The following is a 17732-nucleotide window of genomic DNA, read 5'->3' on the forward strand; positions in this document are numbered from 1 at the left end:
TGAAATTAATCAGTAAATCTAGGAACAACCATAAAACAGAAAAAATATTAGAGCAGCTAAGCTATATGTATATGATGTTTTAACCGGATACTATTCATAATATATGAGAAATTTGAGAATGTGAATGTATGTTAAGTGTTACAGTTGCTGATTTACTTTTTATTATAAATTCTTTTGGGGGAAAAAATCATAATTTTTCTCGGGAACACTACAGCCCTTTTACAAACTCAGTCCATTGTGAATCTGGAATCTCACTCTTATCCTGTCCATTGTAAGCATATCGGCTAGTGATTCAGATAAATGTTCTAAGTGATGCTACATTTATTTCGCCTTTTCCGTACTTACACCCGCAACAATCTAAGCTACCGCTGCACAAAGAACAGTATTCCCCATTGCAGGCTTTAGTCGAGTGTCTTACAGCCATGATAAAATATCACTGGAGAAGTCAAACATAATGTCTCTAAATCTCCAGTCAGCAAATACATTTACTTATGTCCACAGCTACTGCTATTTAGCAGTAAAATACTACGACGAACTTTAAAGTGAAGAAACAGGATGTATTATTAATCCGGGCCTTGACGCTTGTCTTCCCCCGTGTCAATACTGCTTCAGGAATAGAGCAGGCAGGGAGCATGCGTACAGAGAGTATTAGTAAAAGGAGAATCTGGCAACGCTTTGTGAAGTTTGGATGAGTGATTAGACTATCAGAACGTAAGGGTTTCGATTGTAACTTTTTCTTTGTGATGTGTTACGTTTGATTATTTAGTATTTGGTTTCTACATGTAAGGGTTTAATATGTTGCCAGTAATGTTTATTTGTCCGCTGATTTTGTTTAAGGTAGGAGAGGTATCCCACTTCACATCCCACCCTTTCGCCTGGAATGTGTGTTTACGCGTGGATTATATTTAGTTTTGTTTTTAATCCTATCAAATGATGCTCTTTGTAAGTGATCGCGTTAGGTTTTGTTTAGGACTTGCATTTTAGGTGGTCGAATTTGATTGTTTAGGGCAGTACTCGAAGCTCGAACCTGATGGCTGAAAAGTGTTTATTTTCTGTCTGTTAACAAAGGGTGCATCCTTTGGATGTAGTGCATGTCACCACTAGGGTTATGGAAGTGTGCTGCAGTGGCGTGTTAGCCGCTGAGTTGCGCTGTGCTTGTTGAAGTTAAATAATTAAAGCATCTGCTGACCCGACGCTCCCGTTTGTATCTGTGTTCGGAGTCGTTACTATCCACAGTGCGTACTAATAAGTAAATACTGCGCAGGACACCCCGACATGTAATAGCCGGACTTGAAAAGTTGAGCATAATTGTTGAAGAAGGTAGGAGAGTGGCTCTGAAGTTAGAGACTTGGCGACAAATACACCGACCCTACCCTATATAGAAATGGGGAAAAGGGGATGATTGAGCAAGTTGCCTGTATCATAGCTCTTACTTCTCGAATCGGGGACAAGTCCATAAGTAATCCTTAGGGACACGTTTTAAAACATTGTTCTACTAAGTTGAGAAGTTGCCAGAATAAGAGAAATGAGATATATACATTACGCAGTAAAAGAACTCCGTAAGTAGATTTATTGTCATTATTTAGGTGTAGTTCGCCGTCCTTTCGCTCTAAATCACCAGTTTAAAGAAGGCTTAGGAGAAATAGAGCATTTTTTAAAGCAGCATTTTGATCCAGAGACTTTTGAGACCTGTGGTCTATATTTGAAGTTCAGTTAAAGTGCTGTAGTTATTGCTGTGTTAATTCAAGGACAACTGTAGACATAAGTTTTTTTTCTTTTTTTTTTTAACCTCGCGTGTTTGTTTTGTGCAGTACTCAAGCGCCGTACCAGGCTAATGGAATGGAAAACGCTAGTTTCATTATGTTTTAATGTTTTGTGTTAATTCAATGATAACTTTAGACATAAACCTTTTTTTTAACATCGCGTGTTTGTTTTGTGCAGAACTCATGCGCCATGCCACGCTAATGGAATGGCAAATTCTAATTTCATTTTGTTTTTCCTTCTAGCAGTTTTCGATTCTTGGCTGGGGTGCCTTTTGTGCAAGGTGTGCATGTCCTTGTGTTTGCGTGGGTTTGTTCCTGGTGCTCCGGTTTCCCTCAAGTTCCAAAGACATGCAGTACGTGGTTTGGACACACTTAAGTTGGCCATAGGTGCAGGTGTTAGTGTGTGGTGTGGAAGAACAGCCGTGGCAGGGCTAGTCACCCATCAGTGTAAGCCTTGGCTCCAGATGATTGTCACTGTTGAAGTGGCATCTCTGACCCCATGTGCAGAAGTGGGAGAAAGGGGTTATGGATGGATGAGTGTGTGGTGTCGAAGAACTACAGCGGCAGGGTGAGCCATCCAGTGGTGTAAACCTTAATCTAGACAATTGTTACTGTTGAAGTGACACTCTGACCCCATGACCCCATGTGGAAAAATGGGGATAAAGGGGTTGTAGATGGGCGGATGGATAGTGGATGATCTTAAATTTGGCCTGTATATACAAAATCACAAAAGGGATACTTTACAGAGTAAAAAACTTAATTACAAATGCAACTAAAACAGCAACTTGTCATTGGTTCTCACTTCACCACATTTATTATTTATTTGTCTTTGGTTACCAGGGAAGTGCAACTGGGTAGTACCCATTTTCCGCAGAGGCCCAGGGAGAAAAGCTCTATTTGCTTATATTTAAGTTCCAGTTAAACATAGAGTAATTACATTTTTATTTGAAGTTAGACACGAACAATAGTTACATTTATACTTTCTAAGATTTTAAAGAGGTGGAAGTTACTAAAAAGAAAGCTCACATGCAACTTAGTGGATTTTACAGGCAGCAGTTCTGTATAAAAATTGTCATTTTGGTGAGAGATTGAGTGTATTCGTTTCTAAGGAGAGTAATTGGAAAAGTATCGTATGTTGAACACAATTCCTCAACCTTGAGATGAACTTGTGCAGGACCAGGATTGGTTAGATGATGTTTAAGCAGTGGTTGGAAAATGTTTTTTATGTGGGGATACTATTCCAGAGTTTAAAAACATATTGTGCGTAGAGCGAGTCTCCTGCAACATTGTTTGACTTATTTGTAAGTAGTAAGAATTTGTTATTGGAGTGGAAGACCCTTGCTGGACAGTAGGTGAGTAGTAAATGATGTAGTGCTGGGCATTTTTCTGGATGATGAATAAGTTTGTGCTCTAGTGAGTTGTGAATATGTTAGGTAGTTTTATTTTATTTTTTTTACTTTACATTTGTTGACTGGGATAGTCCGACTGGATACATATCCATTTTCAGTGGAGGCCGGAGGAGCAAAGCTCCAACATATATACGTACATTTAAAGAAGAAAAGAAAGGATATAGAACAAATAAGAATTTTTTTAAAAAATAACTTTTGTTTACAGAATTGTTCTAGCCATCTAGTTATACAGATATATTAAAAGATGAAAATAGGTTTAGTTAACAAATACAGCCTCATAGTGAGGGTCCAAGTTACATTCATCAGGTAGATATTTACATATAATGTACTTTATGATAAAGGTATCTTAGTATAGACCGTTCTGTCAACCAAGTACATAGTTGGATTGTATCTAGAGATTGCTAAGGTTAATTAACTATAGTAGAGAGGGCAAGGGAATATAGTACCAGGTTTTGCAGGAGGGGCTAATCAGGGCTAGAGCATGGATATAGTTAGTATGATATGAAGTGGTGTTTCTTTTCTTAAATTGGGATAAGGAGGTCATGAGAGTAAGGTGGGTAGGGAGAGAGTTCCATATTTTACCGACGGCATTAGCGAATAGGGAATTTCCGGCTGAATTGTTAGATTTGACTGTTTGGACAAGCAGTCTATTAGATGAGCGGAGTGAGAATTTTATATGCTTCAGTAAGCTGGTTTAGTTGTAAAACTAAACTCCATTCAATCTCCCACAAACCCTCTTAACATCAACCTTTATGTCTTCTCACAGCTAATCAACTCCACAACCCACCCCTCAAAAAACCTATCCAGTGGCAGCATTTTAGACTCCCACCCTCATTATTTCTCTGATAATGGTACACTTCCATAGCGATCACCTATCCACATTTACACACCGACTCCCTTTACCCATACACCAAACACATAATTATATTAATACTCGCAACCAAAAAAACTTCAACCCTATAGCCTTCTCAGACTCCTTAAAAGCTATTAATTGGAACATTCTAAAAACTCTACCTTTAGATAATGCCGTTGCCCACTTCAACTCAACCTTCCTAAACCTTCTCGACTACCATGCTCCTCTATGGACTAAGTGTATAAAAATCAAAACTGCCCCTTGGCTATCCAAAAGTACACTAGTCACCATGCAATGCAGAAACAAAGTCTGGGCACTCTACCACAAAAATAAGTCTCCCCTCATTCATAACGAATATAAAATACTTAGAAATAAAGTCAAAAAGCTTATCACTGACCAACAAAATTACTTCTCCATACTCCAAAACAGCAATAAAACAAACCCTCAGAAATTCTGGAAAGGAGTCGCCACCCTTATCAATCTGGGCAAAATTGACATGGAAGCCATTGCCTACCCCATTAGTATCCTAATAAACCGCTCTAGCCAAGAAAGCATAGTACCCCAAATCTGGAAAAAAGTTTTCATCATACCCTTACATAAAGGTGGTAATAATAATAATACAACTAATTTCCGACCCATTGCTATCCTATCTCCCATTTCTAAACTCCTAGAAAAATGTATCCAACTACAACTCCTACCATATCTCGTAGACAATCACCTACTAACCCCAACACAGCATGGTTTTAGGCCTGGTCATAGCACTATGACAGCCCTCCTGTCCTTCCTGGAAACTGTAGACAAAGCCCGAGACTCTGGTCATATTGTCTCTACCCTCCTACTTGACCTTTCTAAGGCCTTTGACACTATCTCTCACAAACTTCTTCTAACTAAATACTCTCAGCTTAACCTATGTTCTTCTTCTCTGAACTGGTCCTCCAGCTACTTATCTAATAGATATCGATCAGTAAAATGGAAAAAAGCCACCTCTTCTTTCCTTGCTACCCCAACTGGAGTTCCTCAAGGTTCCATACTAAGTCCTCTCCTCTTTAATATATTCATAAATGACTTCCACAATTTATTCCTTTCTCAAATATCATCTAATATGCAGATGATTCAACTATTATCTGTTCTGCCACATCCCTCCCCACACTGCAAAAACTTACACAGGACACATTCTCAATCACACAAAAATGGATGAAAAGAAATCACCTAGCACTAAATGCCTCTAAAACCAAATTAATGGTATTCACTCCCTCTAAAGTCACCTCCATCAATACAAACACTTTCTATATCACTAGTAATAACAACACATCTCTTGAACTGGTGCCTGAGACTAAATTACTTGGGGTCCAAACTGATAGTAAGCTTAAATTCAACTCTCACCTACAAGTAAATATCAAAAAAACCCATAAAAAATTAGGCATGCTCTATCGTCAAAATCGTTACCTCACACCCTCCACCAAAATCACTCTCTCTACCTCATTTCTTATCCCCTCCCTTCTCTATGGAGCCCCACTCTTAACTAATCTACAATCTTCCCTTAAAACACAACTTTCCTTATGTTACAACAAAATTGCCAAATTCGCTACTAGCCACAAATCATCTAGCCACCATTGTTCTTCTCTCCACAAACTAAAATGGCTAGAACTTTCCAATCATCTCATCTACACTCAAACACATAAACTAATTTTCAACCCCCTTCTATGTCCATCACTTTCCTCTGCCTTTAAAATGCACCTACCCAACAGAGTACTAAGATCTAACAACCAAAATCTAATAGAATTGCATAAACCTACTCGCCCCCCCAGGTAAAAATCTCCTATCCTATGGCCTAGCACGTCTCTGGAACTCCCTACCCCCATCCATTCGTATCATCTCTAACCACTTCACTTTCAAAAAATCTCTTCACTCTCAACTAATATCCCAGTGGGAATGCTCCTGTTCTCATCCATCATAATATAAACTGACAAACTCTCTTTCCCTCCCTTCTGCTAACTTCCTCTACTGCCTCTCCTAACTCATACTCTCTACTTGTTCTAACCAAACTTTTTATAAATTGTATTATGTGTCATACTTTCAATCTTAGTCAAGATTTAGGACCTCTCAGTACTTGCATAGAAATGTTTTCATTACCAGCATTATATCTTCTGAAACTTTGATCACCTGTCTGTACTAACTTGAAACAGTATGCTTTAAACTGCATCACTTGAACATATTGTAATATAACCTAAAACATACTTGTAACCTGGTTTCTCAAGCCATATTACATGAAATGTCTTGCTCTAATCTGTTCACTTGTAAACATTGTAATCTAATGTAAAACCTATTGTAACCTTCTTACTGGAGCTTTTCTCCCCAGGACTCCATTGTAAACTGGTTCATCTTGGCCCAATGGACTATCCTGGTAAACCAACTGCAAATAAATAAATAAAATAAATAAATAAAAGGCTCTGTAGATCTATCCAGCCTAGGTCTTTTAGATTAAGGCAATGATGTGTCCTGTAAGGTGTGCCAGTGACGAATCTTGCAGTGTTATAGCAGCCGGAGAGTTTACTAAAGTTAGATTTGCTAAGGTTAGTAAGCATGGGCAAGGCATAAAGAAGGGTAGAGAGAAGAGGAGTGGGCAATAGCTGCTTGAATCAGGGGAGTTAGGAGATATTTTATCCTATAGAGTGACCCAAGGTTTTTGTTTACAGATTTAATTGATGTGTATCCAATCTAAGATTATTATTAACTATTACTTGTATGAGTTTAGTATTGGGGTCTGGTGAGATGATGGTTCCATCATTTGCTGTGATGGTAAAGGTTACTGCTGAGGATATGTGGGTGGGTAAAAAAATTTAAAAGTTTAGTTTTTTTTTTTGTTTAAGATCAGGCACCTATTAGAGAGACAGTTTTAAACTATGGTAAGTGTGCTGTGAGTTTTTAACAGTAGATTTGTTGGTGAGGTGTCCGAGCATACCAGGGTGGAGATATCCGCATACTGAATGCAAGTAGCATCTGGGATGGCTGTGTGGAGATCATTGATAAAGATTAGAGAAGGGGTCCTAATAAAGAACCTTGGGGAATTTTTAGGGTATTTGGTAACAGGCGAGAGAGCTTGTTCTGCCATAGAATGGCTTGTTGCCTGCCATTCAGATAATGTTGGAACCAATGGAGAGCTTGATTATCTAAGGATATGGTTTTCAGTGTGTGGATAAGTAGTTGATGGTTGATCATATTAAAAGCTTTGGACAGGTCTAAAAAGAGGGCTGAGGAAATGTTGTTGTTCCGGTTGTGGTTGATGACATTGGTGAAGAAAAGGAGAGCTGAGGAGGTACTGTGATGGGGTCTAAACCCATGTTGAGAGTTGGACAACAGTTTATTCTGAATGAGAGAGTGCAGGAGTTGGTTGTGCACACACTTGCCAGGGGAGACGGTTTGGCTATGGGCCTATAGTTAGACAATTCAGTAGATATACCACCTTTATGGAGTGGTAGGACATATATTTTCCAGATGGAGGGAATGGTGGCTTTTGTTATGGCTCTATTGATTAGGATAGAGATGTGGTAGGCTATAGCATCTGCAGCTATTTGCAGATACTCAGCTGGAAGAAGGTTGACTGAAAGTGTGGTTGGCTTTAACTTCTTTAGTAGGGATCAGATGAGGGATGTAGAAACCGGTTGGCCGAAAGATAGTGGAGTACTGGGTATAGGAGTGCTCGCTATAGAGGCACTAGGAGTTATCTGTCTGGCTAGGGCCTGAATAGTCTCAGTGAAGAAACTATTAAAAGTATTTGCCACATCTTCAGTGCTTTTTTCGCTGGAAGCTGTGGGGGGAGGAGTGGAGGATTGACCTGGATGGAGGAGTTTATTTATGCCCGCCCAAAACTTGCGAGGGTTATTGTGGTTATTCTGCTGTAGTTGGCAGTAGTAGTTTTTTTTGTCAAGTAAGATGGATTTTTTTTCTCTCATTCCTTAACTGCTGAAAATTAACTTGATCTAGAGTGGCTTTAGTAGTACACCACTTGGCCCATGCCTTATTTCCGAGTAAGATTTTGAATTTGGTATCATTTGAAAGCCATGGGGTGATTTTTTTTTTTTTTTTTTGTTTTAATTCTAATTGAGCATTTAGGAGCATGGAAATCAAGTATTTCTAGGAATCTGGTATTAATCAACAGCCTCATCCAGGGGAAGGTGTTTTAGTTCAATCCAGTTAAAAACTTTTAGTTCCGATTGGAATTTTGTGGGGTTAACGTTTTTGATGTTTTTGACGCTTGTAGATGGGCAGGTGGGAGTTAACTAGTGTGTGTGTGTGTGTGTGTGTGTGTGTGTGTGTGTGTATGTGTATATATATATATATATATATATATATATGCGATCACTAAGGTAATTTGGGAGAGTCCCAGACATGTACATATGGGGAAATGACTATTGATGAGTATCCAGTGTAGGATACTCCCTTTTTGAATGGGTTTTCCTATTCTGGTGGGGGGAGTGTTTGAGTTGCGAAAATCCGTAGAGATTTATGTGGGTAGAGGGAGTCTGAGGAGCATAAGTTCCAGTCAATATTAAGATCTCCCATGACAACAGTTTCTTGGGGGTAATTGGAAGAAATCCAGTTAAGAATGTCTTCCAGGGTGTTGGTATTGTTGCCTGGGGGGATGTATATACAGATTATGTTTAGAGATTCGCTTTTATTAACTTGTTTGGCATTGGAAGTATGGGGTGGCTATGTGGAGTCAGTTGTAACATTGTGTGTTTTTATATAGTACGGCTACCCCGCCTCCCTTTCTGGTAGTACGGTCAGCCTACCCCGCATTCCTTTCTGGTAGTACGGTCAGCCCTAAGTATATCATATCCAGGTGGTAGTATCTCATTATGTGATGATGTTGGTTTTAGCCAGGTTTCAGTTAAACACAGTATATCAGGGGAGTGAATTGCTAAAAGGGCATGTAGGTTATGTACCTTATTGTTTAAACTTCTTATGTTTAGGTGGCAGGCCAGTAATGATTTAGAGGGCCTGTTTATGGAAGATGGGCAAGTAGAGTCTAGAGCAGGGGATGGCCCAGGGTTGGGGTGGATGTCCCTGTCCTTAGTCAATTTTTTTTGTAATGTAATTAGGAACTTCATAAATTTATATATTAGTTTTAGGTAGTGGTTTTGGGATGTATTTGTCTTGACCTATTAAGATACACGTTGGAGGGGATGGTGTTTGTGACTGGGTAGTGATTAATAAGTAGTTCAGATGTGGATGAGAGTATGGGGGTACTGGTTTGATATGTAGGATATTTGAACCCTAGGCATTGCTGATTTTCATAGATGGTGAGGAGGTATGGAATAATTAAAAAGGGTTTTGTGAAAGATGAGATATTGAGTTTTATAGTTAATGTTGTGGGTGGGGAAGTCATTATTAGCATAGAGGAATATTATCACTAAAAATGAGTTTAGTAAGTGGAGAAATAAAAACAAGAGGGGGTTGGAGATTACTAATATGGCAGTGAGTTAGTTTGGCTAGGGAAGAGAGGGAGAGTTGTTAAATTGCTATAAATTTAGTGGTACTGGGGGCGGTTGGGATAAGGGGGCAGGGTGGGGGTGCGTCGTGAACCCGAGCATAGTGGGGCTAATCCAGACCACACACTTTCCAAGATGCAATGAATACACTTGTCTTTTATTGTTAATAGAAATGGATATGTCTTTTAGTGTTAATACAAAAGGATAACTGCTGTTCGCTATGCCTATACTTAGCTTTCTGGCTGCTAGCAAATTTTAAATAGTTTTGAAGCCAATTTTGTCTAGGGGATTAATTTAAGTGAATGGGATTAGTGTGGCAAACTACCGTGCTTGAACCCAGTATGCATGAAGGATTAGACTTCTTTTCTTATGAATTAAACTAAAGTTTTAACCTTGGCAGGTTTAAGTTATTGGGACCGGCAGGAATGGTTTTTGGTTGTCCTTGCAATCTCGGGGGAGAGCAGAGTCCCCTCAAGCATAGAAAGCCTTTCAGGGGAGGACGGAGATAGCACCTAAAATAAGGATACAGTAGTTAGCAGCAAAGCACGCTAAAACAATGTCTACCAGTCTATATGTTGAATAATAAGCAGACAAACAAAGGATATCATGTAAACATTTCAATAGTTATCTTTAGCAGAAAGTAAAACCATGTGTGTTATACTCTGTGTTCAGGTGCTTAAGGCTGAGAGATGATATTCTCAATGGATTTGTAGTTACATTTGGGGTAATAAACTAAACTGCAATACTTGGCCCTATTAAAACAGTTCAGAAAGCCAGCTACCCTGGTAGTTGTCTTTGTATGAGAACACTCTATCCAAGTATGCATCACAGAGTAATCATTGAGTCATTATACAAGCTGTCATGTTCCTATCCTACACAGAGGTAAAGGAATTAACAATTGCATTTACGTTAGTAAGTTACACTATCTTCGATATATGAAGCAAAACACAATGTCTGAAGTATTTTCTACAAATAAATCAGAGGTTTAAAACACGCTATCCACTTTTATACACTGAAATAATCACACTCAACAGTTATAAGTACATACCACGTTGTTGAGGCAGACGACTGGGTCCAGGACTACAGGGTAGTTTGAAAATGGTGGATACTGCAGGTGAATTAGTAACCTCGCATACATAGGTAGTGTGGGGGAGTTTTTAGTGTAGCTAAACCAGGGCTAATCCAGACCACACTTTTTCCAAGATGCAGTGAATACAAAGTCTTTTATTGTTAATACAAATGGATATATGTCTTTCAGTGTTAATACAAAAGGATAACTGTTGTTCGCTATGCCTATACTATGCTTTCTGGCTGCTAGCCAGTTTTAGATGGTCTTGAAGCTAAATTTGTGTAGGTGATTAATTTAAGTAAATGGGATTAGTGTGGCAAACTACCATGTTTGAACCCAGTATGCATGAATGATTAGACTTCTTTTCTTATGAATTAAACTAAAGTTTTAACCTTGGCAGGTTTAAGTTATTGGGAGCGGCAGGAATGTTTTTTGGTTGTCCTTGCAATCTCGGAGGAGAGCAGAGTCCCTCAAGTGTAGAAAGCCTTTCAGGGGAGGACGGAGATAGCACCACGTTGCAGAGGCAGACAACTGAGTCCAGGAGCACAGGGTAGTTGTGTAGTTCAAGACAGTTTTATTGCTTTAGTCTGTGTCAATGGTGGGTATTATGGGGGCGAGTGGTGTCAAATTTATCTACTTTATTGTAGCAGGAGCCAAGTTTCTTTCTTTGAGAATTAAAGTGCCTTAAAATAGTAGCAGCATGTAAGAGAGTTGGCAATAAGAAGGTGGTGACTAGAATTTTTCTTGCAGTATTTTATAAGGAATCCATTGATCCTGAAAAGGGAGTCTAGTTTCTGGTGAGTAGATTTAATGTTGTGCATTATATCTTCTTTTTCTTTCGGCTGCTCCCATTAGGGGTCGCCACAATGGATCATCTGTTTCCATTTCTTCTTGTCCACTGCATCTTGCTCTGTCACACCAACCACCTGCATGTCCCCTCTCACCATATCCATAAGCCTTATCTTAGGCCTTCCTCTTTTCCTGTTACCTGGCAGCTCCATCCTTGGCATCCTTCTTTCAATATATCCAGCATCCCTCCTCAGCACATGTCCAAACCAACACAATCTTGCCTCTCTGTTTTTGTCTCCAAACAGTCCAACCTGAGCTGACTCTCTAATGTACTAATTTCTAATCCTGTCCATCCGCGTCACACCCAGTGCAACATCTTTAACTCTGCAACCTCCAGCTCTGACTCCTGTCTTTTTGTCAGTGCCACCATCTGCAGCCTGCACAATATAGCTGGTCTCACTACCATCTTGTAGGCCTTCCCTTTCACTCTTACTGGTACCCATCTGTCACAAATCATACCTGATACTCTTCTCCACCCACTCCAGCCTGCCCGCGCTCTCTTCTTCACCTCTCTTCCACACTCACTGTTACTCTGAACTGCTGATCCCAATTTAAACTCCTCCACCTTTGCCAGCTGTACTCCCTGTATCCTCACCATTCCTCTGTCCTCCCTCTCATTCACACACACCTATTGTGTCTTATACCTGCTGACCTTCATTCCTCTCTTCTCTAGAGCATATCCCCACCTTTCCAGGGTCTCTTTTATTTGTTCTGTACTCTCATGACAAATCACAATGTCAGCCACAAACATAGCCCACGGGGACTCCTGTCTGATCTCCTCTATTAACTTGTCCATCACCATTGCAAATAAGAAAGGGCTCAGAGCTAATCCTTGATGTTATCCCACCTCCACCTTAAACACATCCATCACTGCCACTGCAGACCTCGCCACTGTCATACTGCCCTCGTACATATCCTGTACCACTCTTACATACTTCTCTGCTACTCCCAACTTCCTCTTACAATACCACAACTCCTCTGTAGGCACCCTGTCATATGCTTTCTCTAAGTCTACAAAGACAATGCAATACCTTCTGACCTTTTCTATACTTCATCAGCAACTTCAGAGCAAACATTGTATCTGTAGTGCGCTTTCCTGACATGCAGCTGTACTGTTGCTCACCAATTATCACCTCCCTTCTTAACCTAGTGTCTACTACTGTTTTCCCATAACTTCATGCTGTGGCTGATCAATTTTATCCCTCTGTAGTTACTACAGGTCTGCACATCACCCTTATTCTTAAAAATTGGTATCAGAACATTTCTTCTCTGTAGTTACTACAGGTCTGCACATCACCCTTATTCTTAAAAATTGGTATCGGAACATTTCTTCTCCACTCCTCAGGCATCCTGTCACTTTCTAAGATTCCATTAAACAATCTGGTTAAAAACCCAACTGCCATCTCTCCTAAACGCCTCCATGCTTCCACAGGTATGTTATCTGGACCAACAGCCTTTCTATTCTTCATCCAGTTCATAGTTGCTTCTTTCCTCCTTGCTAATCAATTGCACTTCCTGACTATCTCCACATCATCCAACCTTCTCTCTCTTTCTCTTCATTCATCAGCCCCTCAAAGTACTCTCTCTCTTTTTTTTTTTTCCTTTCCATCTGCTCAACACACTCTCCTCACTTATGAGTACTTTTCCCTCGTTATTCTTTATCATACTAACCTGCTGCACATCTTTCCCAGCTTGGTCCCTCTGTCTAGTCAGTAGGTACAGGTCCTTTTCTCTCTCCTCAGTGTCCAACCTTTCATACAACTCACTGTATGCTTATCCTTAGCCTTCACCACACACCTCATCTCCTTGTACTCCTGTCTACTTTCTTCATCTCTCTGACAATCCCACTTCTTCTTCACCAACCTCTTTCTCTGTATACTCTCCTGTACTTACTCATTCCACCACCAGGTCTCCTTGTCCTTCTTCCTGTGTCCAGATGTCACACCAAGCACCTTTCTAGCCATCTCCCTTACCACCTCTGCTGTAGCTGTACAGCTGTCTGATAAGCTGTTCATTCCACCCAGTGCCTGTCTTAACTCTTCCCTGAACTCCACCGTACAGTTATCCTTTTTCAACTTCCACCATTTGATCCTTGGCACTGCCCTCTTTCTCCTCCTCTTCTTGATTGCCAACATCATCCTACAGACCACCACCCTATGCTGCCTAACTACGCATTCCCCTGTCACCACTTTGCAGTTTCCAATCTCCTTCAGACTGGTCCTCCTACACAGGATATAATCCACCTGTGTGCATCTTCCTCCACTCTTGTACATCACCCTGTGCTCCTCTGTCTTCTTAAAATATGTATTCACCAGAGCCATGTCCATCCTTATCACAAAATCCACTACTGCCTGACCTGCATTCTTCTCCTTAACACCATACCTAGCCATCACCTCCTCATCCTCTCTGTTACCTTCACCAACATGCCCATTGAAATCTGCTCCAGTCACCACTCTGTTACCCTTGGGTATACTCTTCACCACGTCATGTAATGGTGTGCAGTATATGCTGGTCATATTTGAGATTATCATCTGTTGCAGCACCTAGAAGTTTACTGTAAGTTACAGTTTCAAGGACAGTATTTGCTGATTTTTTTTTATGGTGAAGTTACTTTTGATTTTGGTAACTTTTGGAGGTAAAAAGCATCAACTTAGTTTTCTAGGGGTTGAGTAGGAGGTTTGATTCTTTGAGACATGTTTCTACAGAGGAGATAAAGTCTGGAGTTTATTGTTGAGGCTGCACATGCTAATGTTGAGTTGTCTACATGCTGAACTAGCATGGTGAGTGGAGGTGTTGAGGTCACTAATATATTAAATAGGAGAGGACCCAGGATAGAGCCCTAAGGGACATCTGTAATATTTGGTTGAAAGGATGAGTAAGTTTGTTGCCATTTAATGGCTTGTTGCCTTCCAGATAGGTAACTACTCCTTGTTGTGGTTTCTTATTGTGAAAGTCCTGTTGAGAATTGAACGAGTAGTTCCTGGTGCGAGACAGTATCAAATGCCTTTAACAAGTCTAAGAACATGGGGGACACAAGCAGACCATTGTTTCTGTGCTGGTTTATTATATTGGTAAAATGGAGTAGAGCAGTAGTGGTGCTCTGCTGGGGTCTAAAGCCATGTTGTGTTTCTGAGAGTAGGTTATTTGAGGTTAGGTATTGCATCAGCTGTGTATAAATGCATTTTTCTAATATTTTGGAGTGGGGGGAAGAAAATTGTTATTGGTCTGTAGTTATTAAACTCTGCAGATTTGCCACCTTTGTGCAGTAGTATGATGTAGGATTTTTTTCCTACAGTGATGGGCTGTATCCTTCCGTTATGGACCTATGGACACTGAAGGCTATGAGTTCTGTGACCATGATAGTTGGTCTTCAGCTACGGAAGTAATTTCTAGTTTAAGGATCAGTTTTCTTATGAGCGAGGTAAGCACTGGACTAAAATTGAAGAGTTGTGGGTGGTTTTGATTGGACAGGGTTAGAGAGAGTAGGGCAGATATATTAGTGTTCGAGAGAGAATATTGATTTGTATAAAGCAGAAATTAAATTGTGGGGATAGTCTGCTGTATTGTCTGTTTCTGAGAGGGAGTAATGGTCTTGCCAGGGTGGCGTAGCTTTAGTGATGACCAAACTTTGGGGGTTGTTTTTATGTTTGTCTTTTAGGTTGGTGTAGTATCTTTGCTTATCCTGTTTTGACATGGAGATTTGCAAAGTTTCTAAGTTGTCTAAATTCCTGGAAGGCATTTTGAGCTCTATTTTTTCCAGGCTTTATCCCTTTTTGTCATGATTTTTTGTTTCTTTTGTCAGCCATGGTGCAGAGTTGGACACTGATGATAGATTAATAACATATTCTTACAGACCTTAAAGTGTTCTTCAGCAGTATCTAGTGGCATTGTTCTAGATGCATTCCAGTTATATTGATTGTGTTTCATTGAAAATATCTTTTGCCGAAATTGGTTGTATTTCGGACTTGATTATAGATGTGTTTGTCTAGGTCGTGGTGAATTCTAATAGCATATGTCCGTATGTGGTCACCTGTGTTGTCTTTGGGGTAGACTACTTTTGTCAGTTTGTCTAGTTTGTTTGTAAGAATCCAGTCTAATGTTGAGTGTATTGATTCTAGTAGGTATGGTTATTAATTGTTTGAAGTTGAACAAATTTATGGATTCAGTGGGGGTTGTGGAATTTTGAGTTGCAGTCTGTTTTTACATCTCCAAATAGTTTGGTTTCATGGTTAATTTGTTGGGATATCCGATACAGGATGCTTTCAGCAGTATTAATGTTATTCCATGGTGGTATATACAGTGGATATAAAAAGTGCACACACCCCTGTTAAAATGCCAGGTTTTTGTGATGTAAAAAAAGACTATAATAAATAATTTTACAACCCCGCCCCCTTTAATGTGACCTGTAACCTGTGCAATTCAGATGAAAAACAAATCTGTTAAGGGGAAAAAGTAAAAAATAAATAAATAAATAAAAAATGTACAATAAACTGGTTGCATAAGTGTGCACACCCATAAACTAATACTTTGTTGAAGCACCTTTTTATTTAATTACAGCATGCAGTCATCTTGGGTGCACACCTGCCATCAATTAGAGACTCTGATTAACCTCAAATAAAGTTAATCTGTCCTAGTAGGATTTTCCTAACATTTACTCGGTTACCTGCTACAGCAAATGCCAAGGTTCGCAGAGAGCCTACAAAGCATCAAAATGATCTAATTGGTGAAAGGTATCAGTCAGAAGAAGGGTACAAAAAATATCCACAGCATTGGATATATCATGGAACACAGTGAAAACAGTCATCAGAAAGTAGAGAAAATGTAAGACAACAGTGATGTTGCAAAGAACTGGACGTCCCTCCAAAATTGATGAAAAGAGAAGACGAAAACTGGTCAGGGAGGCTGCTAAGAGACCTACAGCAACACTTAAGGATCTCGTGGAATTTCTAGCAAGTACTGGTTGTGTACTACATGTGACAACAACCTCCCGTATTCTTCATATGTCTGGCCTATCGGGTAGGGTTGCAAGACTGAAGCCTTTTCTTACACAGAAAACATTGAGGCCCAGCTAAAATTTGCAAAACAATTCATCAGGTCTCCCAAAAGCATGTGGGAAAAATGTGTTATGGTCTGATGAGATCAAGGTTGAACTTTTTGGCCACAATTCCAAAAAGAACATTTGGCAGAAAAACAACACTTCGCATTACCAAAAGAACACCATCCCCACAGTGAAGCATGGTGGTGGCAGTATCATGCTTTCTTCAGCTGGAACTGGGGCTTTAGTCAAGGTGGAGGGAATTATGAACACTTTCAAAATACCAGTCACTTTTGTCCCAAAACCTTCAGGTGCCTGCTAGAAAGCTGAAGGCTAAGAGGAATTTAACCTTTCAGCACTGCAATGACCCCAAGTATACATCCAAATCAACAAAAATAATGGCTTCACCAGAAGAAAAATAAAATTAAAGTTTTGGAATGTCCCATCCAGAGCCCAGACATAAATCCAATATAAAATCTGTGGGGGTGACCTGAAGAGGATTATGCACAAGAGATGCCCTTGCAGTCTGACCGATTTAGAGCGGTTTTGCAAGGAAGAGTGGGCGAATATTGCCAAGTCAAGATGTGCCATGCTGATAGACTCCTAACCAGAAGACTGAATGCTGTAATTAAATCAAAAGGTGCTTCAACAAAGTATTAGTTTAAGGGTGTGCACATGTATGCAACCAGCTTATTGTAAGTTTTTTATGTTTTTTCCCTTGACAGATTTGGTCTGTTTTTCAATTGAATTGTATAGGTTATAGGTCACATTAAAGGTGGAAAAAGTTTTGAAATGATTTATTGTGGTCTCTTTAAAAAAAAAAAAAAAAAAATTCATAAAAACTTGGCATTTTAATCATCTTCTTCTTTTGGCTTTTCCCGTTAGGCGTCGCCACAGCGGATCATCTGTTTCTATTTCTTCCTGTCTTCTGCATTTTGTTCTCACACCAACCAACTGCATGTCCTCCCTCACCACATCCATAAACCTCATCTTAGGCCTTCCTCTTTTCCTGTTACCTGGTAGCTTCATCCTTCGCATCTTTTTCCCAATGTACTCAGCATCCCTCCTCAGCACATGTCCAAACCAGCGTAATCTTACCTGTCTGGCTTTTTCTCCAAACCTTCCAACCTGGGCTGACCCTCTAATATACTTATTCCTAATCGTGTCCACCCTCGTCACACCCAGTGCAAATCTTAACATCTTAAAACTAAATTTTAATAGGGTCGTGTAATCTTTTTATGTCCGCTGTATGGATCGACTTT

The 17732-nt window shown here is 39.8% G+C and overlaps 1 protein-coding gene across 1 annotated transcript in view; it reads left to right on the top strand.

Moving 5' to 3' along the window:
* The first annotated feature begins 657 nt into the window (after positions 1-657).
* PRRG1 (proline rich and Gla domain 1) overlaps positions 658-17732 on the top strand; it is a 368260-nt gene continuing 351185 nt past the window's right edge. Inside the window, exon 1 of the mRNA XM_044072406.1 lies at positions 658-711. The gene's annotated coding sequence lies outside the window, so the exon portion shown is untranslated. The remainder of the gene's footprint in view (positions 712-17732) is intronic.

Source organism: Protopterus annectens, chromosome 5.part0 (assembly GCF_019279795.1).
Source record: "Protopterus annectens isolate FY-2018-M chromosome 5.part0, PAN1.0, whole genome shotgun sequence".
Taxonomy (NCBI): domain Eukaryota; kingdom Metazoa; phylum Chordata; order Ceratodontiformes; family Protopteridae; genus Protopterus; species Protopterus annectens.